At 47.4% G+C, this 12328-nt stretch overlaps 1 pseudogene; it reads right to left on the bottom strand.

Moving 5' to 3' along the window:
* Nucleotides 1–251: 251 nt before the first annotated feature.
* On the bottom strand, nucleotides 252–373 carry LOC136642609 (5S ribosomal RNA; annotated as a pseudogene).
* Between the last annotated feature and the right edge of the window lie 11955 nt (nucleotides 374–12328).

The raw sequence follows: 12328 nt of genomic DNA, 5'->3' as shown, positions 1-12328 counted from the left end.
ACATGTGTCTTAAGTTACATTGAGTCCTGAAAATGCTCCAGACAAGTCCCGACAGCCATCCATTAGGATTCAAGTTGCAAGGACAGAGACTTGGGACTCGCGTGTAGTCATGGGGGGATTTTCACATCCCTCATATTGTAGTGGTGTTTCACTTGACAAGACAGCGTATGGCAGTGGGGGCAAAATTATTCAGTTTCCTGAGAACCTCATTGGTTGGTTGGCAACCTTCAGTCTCGAAAGACTATGGTATAAGCCTACAGCACCCGGTATTCCCAAGCGGTCTCCCATCCAAGTACTAACCAGGCCTGACCCTGCTTAGCTTCTGAGATCAGACGAGATCGGGCATGTGCAGGGCTCAAGTTTGCAAGCAAGTGTGTAGCAAGCAAGTGACAATCAACTGATTGCGATTAATTATCGGTCAAAATTATATTGGTAATGCCTGGTGAACAGCTACATCACATTTCCAAAAATCAGAGAGCAGGGCGTTTGTTCAGAATTATTCTTCACACTATGCTCTTTGCTTCCAATAGTGGAATAAGCCATGGTATGCTAGAGAACCAGCTGGAGAACCAGCTGGTCCCTTTCCCTTTAAGGGGCAGAAGAAAACAGGGACGCAATCCCCAGGATGGCACTGCTGCGGGGGAAGGGGGACTATTTTTAATTTAACTTACCTGCTGCTAGGGTCTGGGGGGATGCAGGGAGCCCCATGGATCTCTCTGCCATTCTATGCCATCCTATGCCTTGTAGAATGTTAAAAAAGAGAGAGAGAGAGAGAGAGAGAGAGAGAGATTTCTAGGTTGCAATAGCAATTTCCTACCCCTCAAAGATTTACTCTGGTTCTCAAACTCCCAGACAGTTTGAGAACCAGTGAGCTATGCAAAATAAGATATATTATGTAAACTTTATTTTTAGTCAGATTACGGAACTGGGATTCTTGATGCAAAACTACGATTACCAAACTGCAGAATGCTATTGTAGCCCTGGCCAATTTTTCACTTGTATCTCTTCACTTCTCTTGTTTCTGGTTGGTGCAGTTGATTAAATCTTTAATCATTTGGATCTTTAAACAAGCTGTAGCTGCCTAGTAACAGACAATGCTCCTTAACCACTTCTAGATCAGCCCTAAATGACTGTATCCTGCTGCTAATAAACCATACAAAGCTTCTCACATACTGCTGCCATTTCTTTCAGAGATAGAAAAACAACAGCTCATTGACATATATACAAATTTCACCATATCCTAGAACTGAAACAGGGTAAATGACACAATCAATCCAAATCTCAGATCAAGCTTGTGAACAGTCACTAGTTAATGAGTTAGAATTTCTTCCAGAGGTAAGGCACTCTTAAAATTTCCATCAACAAGATTGCATAAGGATAATCAGTGGGAAAAATCTACAAATAACACTGTTATCTTTCTACTATACTGTATTATAAAGAATAATCAGCTTTCACTTCGTTTTGCATAAGGTAGCCAACCTAACGCTTACATATAAGTTGTTCATTTCTATACACCATGTTTTTGTCTTTCTCTGGATGAGGAAGGGGTGACATTTGTTACTTCTGGGATGCCCCTCCCCTCTGGAGGCTGAGTCAGTCAAAGTGAAGACTTTCCCTGCTGGGAAACTTTTCTCTTCCCCAGACTGGCTTCGCCTCTTGAGGAGAATGGTCATATCCTGGTCATGTGGAGTGCAACCTCCAGAAGTGAAGAAAAAGAAGGAAGACAGACAGGAGATGGAGAGGCCATCAGGCTATCAGTGATGCCATGGAGAGCTGTGAGGGGGCCCTCCTCCATCTTCCCGCCTTGTTCACCCCACCAGAGCTTTCAAACATGGGGAGGTTGAGGGCAGCCCCAGCATCTGCTGCTCTGCCCCCATAGAGCCAGCAGAGCACAGAGGCTGAACGAACCACTCTCCACCATGGTGGTCCCTTTTCAGCTTGGGGGCACAGGCCATTCCCCCCCCCCAACTTGTGTGAAGATAGCAGCCATGAGCTCCAAGGACCCCACACAGGATACAGGCACCCAGTCCCAGGATGTGGTGGAATTGGGGCCTCAATTCAGCCAGTCTTCTAGCTCCATGGGGACCTGGAAAAGAGGGGGCTGTCCTCCAGTCCCAGCTGGAGGACATTGTCAAGTGCCTTATGTCTGAAACCAAAACTTAAAAAGCCCATAAGGCCTCATATCTAAAGACAAGCGTGGCTGGAAAAGGACACCTTTGCCCTCTTCTCAGTTGGATTCCAGCAGCCCTGACAGCACTCAAAGGCAAGCCCAAGCGCAAAAGTCCCAAAAGGCCCTCTCTGCCAAGGCAAAATCCTGGGGCAAGAACCCAATCCTCTGTGAACCTTGAGAACCAGATACCCGAGAGCCATCAGACGACTTCAGGGAGGAAAGGGAACTTTCTGGCGAGGAGGACCACTCATAGGAGTCCGATACTATTCCCAGTGGACCTATTCATCTGCCTACTGGGTATCCTGGACCTGGCTCCCAATGGTGGCCCAGATCCTGCTGAACCACAAGAGTCAAGCAGGGGTCTAAATTCCTTTTCTCACCTGATGTCTTCAAGCCAACCACGGACCCCTTCCCAGAGCCATTCAGGAAGGCGGTTGAGGTAGAATGAAGGACCCCCCCATTCAGGACCCCCCCCCCCAGATCCAGGCGCATGCCACACAGACTGTATGAGCTGTTTCTGACACTCTTTCTGACATGAGCTACCCAAACAGGTGGGTACCTCTTTTCTACCCATACTCTTTCTGTATGAGCTACCCAAAAAGGTGCTGAATCTGCTCAAATTCCCTGGGGTGGACCCACCCCGTTGCAGTGCCTGCCTCCTCAGCAATACTTCCCTCAGAGTGTGAAAGGGGCCCCAAAGAACACTGCAACAGGCGGGTGGAAAATGCACTCAAGAGAGACTTCAAAACCTATGGGCAGCCTCTTTAATGTGTTGCACCTTCATGGCATGGGTTGAGGGCCTAGCTGCTGTGGACCCCAGGCTTTCCAAGGCCACTTTCCAATGCAGTACCTTGAAGAACATTTTGCTTGGTTGTAGCCTTCACAGAAGACTCCCCCCTGTATGTAATGTAATTCAGTGCTAAGGCCCTTGCTGCAAAAGTGGTAGCCAGGCAGAGCACCAGTGATCCCAGGTTAGGCTAGTGGCTGTGCCCTTCATGGGCTTTAAGCTTTCAGTTCAGAGGCACTGAACTCGCTCCTAGTAGAGATCAGGGATAAACGCAAGGTCCTCCCAACTGTCTGTAAGGAAAATGGAAAACCCAGAAGGTCCTCCCCATTCCTTTCAAGTCTGACTGCAAGGTAAGATGCAAAGCCTTCTGGCTTTTGGCCTGGCTGGAGGGAAGGGGGCAGATTGGAGACAGGAGCAAAGGACTGACTGGTCCTTGCTTTCTTTCACCAGGCTAAGATTTCACCTGGTGTTTTGGCCTGGCTGGAGGGAAAGGGGACAGTTTGGAGACATCTGGCTTCAGGAGCAGAGGAAAGTACTGACTTGTCTCTGTTTTCTTTCACCAAGGAAAGATACAAGCCCACACTGGAGACAGGAGCAGAGGAAAAGACCCTTCTTTCTTTCACTAAGAGGAAAAGACTAACTTGTCCCTGCTTTCTTTTACCAGGGTAAGATACAAAGCCGCCTGGTGGTTTGGCCTGGCTAGGTGGGAAGGGGACAGATCCTGGCGTTAAATCCTGGCTGGAGGTTAAGGGTGCAGTTTGGAGACAACTGGCTTCGTGAGCAGAGGAAAGGGCTGGGTGGTCCCCAGTCTTCCCCAGTGTTACTGGGTGGAAAGGGCTGGGTGGTCCCCAGTGTTTCACCAGTATTACATTGAAAGCCTCCTGGTATTTTGGCCTGGCTGGAGGAGAATGAGGACACCTGGCTACAGGGGCAGTGGAAAGGGCTGACTGGTCCCTGCCTTCTTTCACCAGGGTAATGTACAAAGCCTCTTGGTATTGTGGCCTGGCTGGAGGCGAAGGGGACAGATTGGAGAAAGGAGCAAAGGGCTGACTGAATTATTATCCTCTAATTTCTGGGGAAAAAAAAATTTCTGTTATAATGCCGTAGAAGGATCCTGCATTTCTAAGGATAAAATTATTAACAAGGCAGGAGCTAGATTGGTTAATATGACTTCTAAACTTTCACTAACCATTATAAATGGGAATACTTTAGTTCAGGGGTGCCCAAACCCTGGCCCTGGGGCCACTTGCGGCCCCCAGTCTCCAATGAGACAAAGGCAGGGTAGGAGAAGAAATTGGGAAAGGTAGGGTGATGGGATGTGATAGACGGTTTGGCACAATGAGAGGATGCGGGGACAAAGGAGCGAATAAGCAGCCCATCCTGGGGCATTCCGTGTATAAATGCTTTTATGCGAATGCCCGAAGTCTACGAGCAAAGGTGGGAGAACTGGAATGTCTGGTGACAAGGGAAAATATTGACATAGTGGGCATAACGGAAACCTGGTGGAATGCGGAGAATCAGTGGGATACCGCAATCCCGGGCTATAAACTCTACAGGAGGGACAGGCAGGGGCGTGTTGGAGGTGGGGTGGCCCTTTATGTTAAGGAAGGGATAGAATCCAGCAAAGTAGAGGTTGAAGGTGGGTCCGACTCCACCATAGAATCTCTGTGGGTTAAATTACCAGGCTTGTGCAGCGATGTAATACTGGGGGCGTGCTATCGTCCTCCAGACCAGAAATCTGATGGGGACCTTGAAATGAGGAAACAGATCAGGGAGGTGACAAGGAGGGACAGGGTTGTAATCATGGGGGACTTCAATTATCCTCATATTGACTGGGTCAATTTGTGTTCTGGTCACGATAAGGAAACCGGATTTCTTGACGTGCTGAATGACTGTGGCTTAGATCAGCTATTCACGGAGCCCACCAGAGGACAGGTGACTCTGGATTTAATTTTGTGCGGTACGCAGGACCTGGTTAGAGATGTAAACGTTACTGAGCCATTGGGGAACAGTGATCATGCTGCGATCCATTTTGACGTGCACGTTGGGGGAAGAATACCAGGCAAATCTCTAACAAAAACCCTTGACTTCCGACGGGCGGACTTCCCTCAAATGAGGAGGCTGGTTAGAAGGAGGTTGAAAGGGAGGGTAAAAAGAGTCCAATCTCTCCAGAGTGCATGGAGGCTGCTTAAAACAACAGTAATAGAGGCCCAGCAGAGGTGTATACCGCAAAGAAAGGTTCCACTAAATCCAGGAGGGTGCCCGCATGGCTAACCAGCCAAGTTAGAGAGGCTGTGAAGGGCAAGGAAGCTTCCTTCCGTAAATGGAAGTCTTGCCCTAATGAGGAGAATAAAAAGGAACATAAACTGTGGCAAAAGAAATGTAAGAAGGTGATATGGGAGGCCAAGCGAGACTATGAGGAACGCATGGCCAGCAACATTAAGGGGAACAATAAAAGCTTCTTCAAATACGTTAGAAGCAGGAAACCCGCCAGAGAAGCGGTTGGCCCTCTGGATGGTGAGGGAGGGAAAGGGGAGATAAAAGGAGACTTAGAGATGGCAGAGAAATTAAATGAGTTCTTTGCATCTGTCTTCACGGCAGAAGACCTCGGGCAGATACCGCTGCCCGAACGGCCCCACCTGACCGAGGAGTTAAGTCAGATAGAGGTTAAAAGAGAAGATGTTTCAGACCTCATTGATAAATTAAAGATCAATAAGTCACCGGGCCCTGATGGCATCCACCCAAGGGTTATTAAGGAATTAAAGAATGAAGTTGCAGATCTCTTGACTAAGGTATGCAACTTGTCCCTCAAAACGGCAACGGTGCCAGAAGATTGGAGGATAGCAAATGTCACGCCTATTTTTAAAAAGGGAAAGAGGGGGGACCCGGGAAACTATAGGCCGGTCAGCCTAACATCCATACCGGGTAAGATGGTGGAATGCCTCATCAAAGATAGGATCTCAAAACACATAGACGAACAGGCCTTGCTGAGGGAGAGTCAGCATGGCTTCTGTAAGGGTAAGTCTTGCCTCACGAACCTTATAGAATTCTTTGAAAAGGTCAACAGGCATGTGGATGCGGGAGAACCCGTGGACATTATATATCTGGACTTTCAGAAGGCGTTTGACACGGTCCCTCACCAAAGGCTACTGAAAAAACTCCACAGTCAGGGAATTAGAGGACAGGTCCTCTCGTGGATTGAGAACTGGTTGGAGGCCAGGAAGCAGAGAGTGGGTGTCAATGGGCAATTTTCACAGTGGAGAGAGGTGAAAAGCGGTGTGCCCCAAGGATCTGTCCTGGGACCAGTGCTTTTCAACCTCTTCATAAATGACTTGGAGACAGGGTTGAGCAGTGAAGTGGCTAAGTTTGCAGACGACACCAAACTTTTCCGAGTGGTAAAGACCAGAAGTGACTGTGAGGAGCTCCAGAAGGATCTCTCCAGACTGGCAGAATGGGCAGCAAAATGGCAGATGCGCTTCAATGTCAGTAAGTGTAAAGTCATGCACATTGGGGCAAAAAATCAAAACTTTAGATATAGGCTGATGGGTTCTGAGCTGTCTGTGACAGATCAGGAGAGAGATCTTGGGGTGGTGGTGGACAGGTCGATGAAAGTGTCGACCCAATGTGCGGCGGCAGTGAAGAAAGCCAATTCTATGCTTGGGATCATTAGGAAGGGTATTGAGAACAAAATGGCTAGTATTATAATGCCATTGTACAAATCGATGGTAAGGCCACACCTGGAGTATTGTGTCCAGTTCTGGTCGCCGCATCTCAAAAAAGACATAGTGGAAATGGAAAAGGTGCAAAAGAGAGCGACTAAGATGATTACGGGGCTGGGGCACCTTCCTTATGAGGAAAGGCTACGGCGTTTGGGCCTCTTCAGCCTAGAAAAGAGACGCTTGAGGGGGGACATGATTGAGACATACAAAATTATGCAGGGGATGGACAGAGTGGATAGGGAGATGCTCTTTACACTCTCACATAATACCAGAACCAGGGGACATCCACTAAAATTGAGTGTTGGGCGGGTTAGGACAGACAAAAGAAAATATTTCTTTACTCGGCGCGTGGTAGGTCTATGGAACTCCTTGCCACAGGATGTGGTGCTGGCATCTAGCCTAGACGCCTTTAAAAGGGGATTGGACGAGTTTCTGGAGGAAAAATCCATTATGGGGTACAAGCCATGATGAGTATGCGCAACCTCCTGATTTTAGGAATGGGTTAAGTCAGAATGCCAGATGCAAGGGAGGGCACCAGGATGAGGTCTCTTGTTATCTGGTGTGCTCCCTGGGGCATTTGGTGGGCCACTGTGAGATACAGGAAGCTGGACTAGATGGGCCTATGGCCTGATCCAGTGGGGCTGTTCTTATGTTCTTATGAGCCTCTGGCCCTCTGGAGATTTGTTGGAGCCCGCATTGGCCCAATGCAACTGCTCTCAGCGTGAGGGCGACTGTTTGACCTCTCACGTGAGCTGTGGGATGAGGTCTTCTTCCACCGCTTGCTGTTTCACGTCTCTGTTGCAGCAGTAGCAGCAAAGGAAAGACCAGCCTTGCTTTGTGCAAGGCCTTTTATAGGCCTTAAGCTATTTCAAGAACTTCATTCATTCATATAAGTTCATCTTTAATATATTCATTTATGCAAACTTACGTAAATTTATTCAAATTTTAAACATTAATTAATTCGGTGGCGGTGGTAGCAGCGAAGAGATCGTTCTTCTCTGCTACCATTGCGTCTGCTGACAACCGTCCGGCAGAGCTGTTCCGTGTGGTGCGGGGCCTCCTCCATCAGGCCCCCCCAGTAGACCAGGAGGAATACACGGTCAGCCGCTGTGACATGTTTGCGCAACATTTTGCAGATAAAATCGATCGTATTCGTCACAACTTGGATGCCACGTTGACAGTGTCTGATGATGTCCCCTTGGCAACTGCTTGTCCTGTGTTGTGGGATTCTTTTCAGCTTGTACAGCCTGAGGATGTGGACAGACTCCTTTGGAGTGTGAGGCCATCTGCCTGCCTGCTTGACCCTTGCCCAGCTTTGTTGATAAGAGCTGCCCGGGGTGGGCTGGCTGAGTGGACAGGGAGGGTGGTCAACTCTTCCTTGATGGAGGGGACGTTACCACTCGCTTTGAAACGGGCGGTGGTTCGCCCCCTCCTGAAGAAGCCCTCCCTGGATTCCACTGTGTTGGATAACTACCGGCCAGTCTCCAACATCCCATTTCTGGGCAAGGTAATTGAGCAGGTGGTGGCGTCCCAACTCCAGAGGGTCTTGGATGAAGCGGATTATCTGGATCCTTTTCAATCTGGCTTCAGGCTGGGCTTTGGGACAGAAACCGCCTTGGTCGCCTTGGTGGATGACCTACGCCGGGGACTGGACAGCGGGAGTGCGTCCCTGTTGGTCCTGCTGGACCTCTCAGCGGCTTTCGATACCATCGACCATGGTATCCTTCTGGGCCGATTGGCCGAGTTGGGAGCTGGAGGCACTGTTTTGTGGTGGTTCCACTCCTACTTGGAGGGTCGGTCCCAGATGGTGGTGCTGGGGGATGCCTGTTTGACACTCTGGCCCTTGAGATGCGGGGTGCCACAGGGCTCAATTCTGTCCCCCATGCTATTTAACATCTACATGAAACCGCTGGGAGAGGTCATCCGGGGGTTTGGAGTGGGGTGCCATCAATATGCTGATGACACCCAGCTCTATCTCTCCTTTCCTCCAGACTCCAGGGTGGCGGTTGAGGGCCTGGAGCGCTGTCTGGAGGCAGTGAGGATCTGGATGGGGGCTAACAAGCTGAAATTAAATCCGGATAAGACAGAGGCTCTCCTGGTTCGGAAATCCTTGATGCAGGTGCTGGACTATCGGCTTGCGCTGAATGGGGTTGCACTCCCTCTGAAGGAGCAGGTCCGCAGCTTGGGGGTCCACCTGGACTCACAGCTGCTCCTGGATTCCCAGGTGGCGGCTGTGGCAAGGGGGGGCCTTCGCTCAGCTTCGGCTGGTGCGCCAGCTGCAGCCGTACTTGGATCGTGCAGACCTGGCCACGGTGATCCATGCCTCGGTGACATTGAGATTAGATTACTGTAACATGCTCTATGTGGGGCTGCCCATGAAGACGGTTCGGAAACTGCAACTAGTGCAGAATGCAGCGGCCCGTGTGGTTACTGGAGGTAGGCGGTTCGACTTTGTCAGTCCGCTTTTCCAGCGGCTGCACTGGCTGCCCATTCGTTTCCGGGCCCAATTCAAGGTGCTGGTATTGACCTTTAAAGCCCTATACTGCTCTGGACCAGGGTATCTTAGAGATCGCCTGCTCCCGTACAATCCAGCTCGTCCTCTTAGGTCATCAGAGAAGGCCTTTTTACAAGTGCCGCCGCCTAGGGAGGTACGTGGGGCGGCTGCAAGAAATAGGGCCTTCTCAGTAGTGGCACCAATGCTATGGAACTCCCTTCCCATTGACTTAAGAATGGCTCCCTCTCTTGAGACCTTTCGGCGAGGCCTGAAGACCCTTCTGTTTAAACAGGCCTTCTGAGTTCTCGGCCTTTTAACATCTTTTTAACATCTTTTAATATTTTTTACAGGCCTGATTCTTTTATGACTTGCTGCTGCTCTATGCTCTTTTTACCTATTCTTTTTACTCTGACTGCTGTTTTTTATGATGTGTTAATATGTTTTTTATTTGTTTTTAAATTATGTTTTTAATATGTTGTAAGCCGCCTTGAGTCCCTTCAGGGAGAAAGGTGGGGTAAAAATAAAGTTATTAATTATTATTATTATTATTATTATTATTATTATTAATTCTTTTTTTCCCTGGCCCCCAACACAGTGTCAGAGAGATGATATGGCCCTCTTGCCAAAACCTTTGGACACCCCTGCTTTAGTTGATCCATGTGGTGATTATACCTTCATTTCACCACAAGGAGCTAATGTCATTGAGTATATGTTGATCGATGATGTAAATTATCCTAAAGTACTGGACTTCACAGTGAATGCTCAGGTAATAAGTGATCATCTTCCTATTTCCATTAAGATGCAAGTTGAAGATGTGTTACACTCCAGTATTGGTCAAACAGAAACTCAGATACTCTCTTTAAGGCAGAAATGGATAACCAAAACTGCTGAAGCTGCCAAAGAAATTCTTTGTGCAGCAAAGGTACAAGAGCTTAAAAAAGAAATTTTATTTGGATCAGTCATAACTATAATATCCAAAAATATGTAATCACATTTTAGAATGTTTAATCCTATTTTGCTATCTAAAGAGAGGAACAGAAGAATCTCAAAAACTCATTGGCAGACAAAGAGATGGTTTGATGATTGTAGGACAGCAAAAAATCAATGGAAACAACACTATAAATTTTTTAAGGGAAACGTTACACCAGATGCACATGCCTCCTTGCTTTGAGCTAGAAGGGAATATAAAGCATTATTGAAAACAAAGAAGCAGCAATTTATGAGAGCCACATGGAATAGGATAATCGTGGCAGCCAATGAGAAGTCTGGTATATCTCTTTGGTGACTAATTACTCCAATGCTGAAACCAAAAAGTGTTGTTGGATCGTCTGTATCTGTGGTAAATTGGGAAAAAATTTTTTTTAAATCTTTACAAGATGCATGAACATGAACCAGATCTGAACTTTGAGATCCATCTTGCACGGTTTGCTGAATGGGAACCTGTTACTTGCAAGGAAGTCATAACGCTGATCAATAGGTTTAAGTTGAAGAGATCTAAGAGCTGCCTTTGACTGTCTCACGCAAGACTCTGGAATAAATTGAATTCTACATCTATGCCTAATAGCTGGCAACCTTCAGTCTCGAAAGACTATGGTAGAAGCCTACAGCACCCGGTATTCCCAGGCGGTCTCCCATCCAAGTACTAACCAGGCCTGACCCTGCTTAGCTTCCGAGATCAGACAAGATCGGGAGATAAATGTTCTAAAAGAGTGTTAAAATTAATAATGAATTTATATACTGGAAACTCCTTATATGTTTCATATAAACATGTTTCACTAAACAAAGATGGAGCTATTTCTCGCCCCATATCTGTTGAAAGAGGGGTTAGGCAGGGACGTGTTCTTGCGCCACATTTATTTAATCTCTATCTCAATGACTTTGTTCCTAAATTACTTGATTTAGATATACATGCACCATTCCTAGATAACAAACCAGTTCCTGCCTTATTATACACTGATGATCTTGTTCTATTGTCCAGAACTCAGACTGGTCTTGCCATTAAACGTGCCATTAAAGCATTTATTGCTTACTGTAGTGAAGAACTATTTAGCTCACCGAGGAGACACTTCTATATTTCAGGTGAGCCAATTTCAGGTGGGTCCCCATTCATTTCAATATTTTATTTTTAATCTGTTAGACTTGATGTTACCATGGTATGTGACTGCATTTGGGGAAATGTTACAGACCTGTACTTTTAACAGTACTATGTATATTCTTTTAACAGTGATAGTAGATGGGACTTATTGGGTAAGCATGGGTAGGATTGCAGCCTAGGATTGTTAAAAATTTTTCTGCTTGATGATGTCACTTCCAGTCATGACATCTCTTTTGGTGGGTCCTGACATATTCTCATTTTAAAAAGTGGGTCCCAGTGCTAAATGTGTGAGATCCACTGATCTAGAGCATGTGCTTAACGTAAGGAGTGGTTCCATTCATTGGACTCAAGGTTTAGGGCAGTACCTTGGCTGGTGACGCCACCCTGCTGACCACTACACCATGCACCTAAGTGGTGAGTATGGAACAGGGAGAAGCAGCCTGATTTTTAGAAGACCATAGGCTTCTGTATATGAGTAGTATCTACTAGAGAATTGTGAAAAACTCCCCCATTCCCAGTTGTCATTCACTGATGATGATATGGAAGAGTACAGTGTGTTTAGGCACAGGGAATTAACTGTGTATATACTGTCCTTCATGTACAAGCCAACCTCTAGTCTCTTCTCCTCTCTTTTGTCCCTTGGTTAAGAATAAGCCAAGCAGGGCCTCTGAGAGAAATTTTATCAGGGGGTACAAAGTTTCTTTGGGGCCCCTTTGCAAAGGGTGGCGTGAAACAGAGCAGGAGAGGGTGGTGACGGGTGATCAGAATAGGGACAGGGAGGGGCAAAGCAGGGTGAGGGGAGGGTAGAGACGGCTGAAAAAGTCTTTGGAGCCCAGGTCTACCCACCATGATGGCATCGGTAGTGTCCCCAGCATCCTGTATGGGCAACAAATCTGAGTAGATAGGAAAATTTCAGATCCCAGGAAATTTCTGGGCCCCCTCCTTTGGCTCCTGGGCCCCCCTTTTGACCCTGGGCCCGGGTACAAATTACCCTCTTTACCTCCCTCTCTTAGGCCCTAAAGCCAAGAGTAAGAAAGTAAGAGTACAATAGCTGTAGCCCTGT

The sequence above is a fragment of the Tiliqua scincoides genome, chromosome 2, assembly GCF_035046505.1.
Source record: "Tiliqua scincoides isolate rTilSci1 chromosome 2, rTilSci1.hap2, whole genome shotgun sequence".
NCBI classification, from domain to species: Eukaryota; Metazoa; Chordata; class Lepidosauria; order Squamata; family Scincidae; genus Tiliqua; species Tiliqua scincoides.
This window is presented reverse-complemented; position numbering and strand designations above follow the sequence as displayed.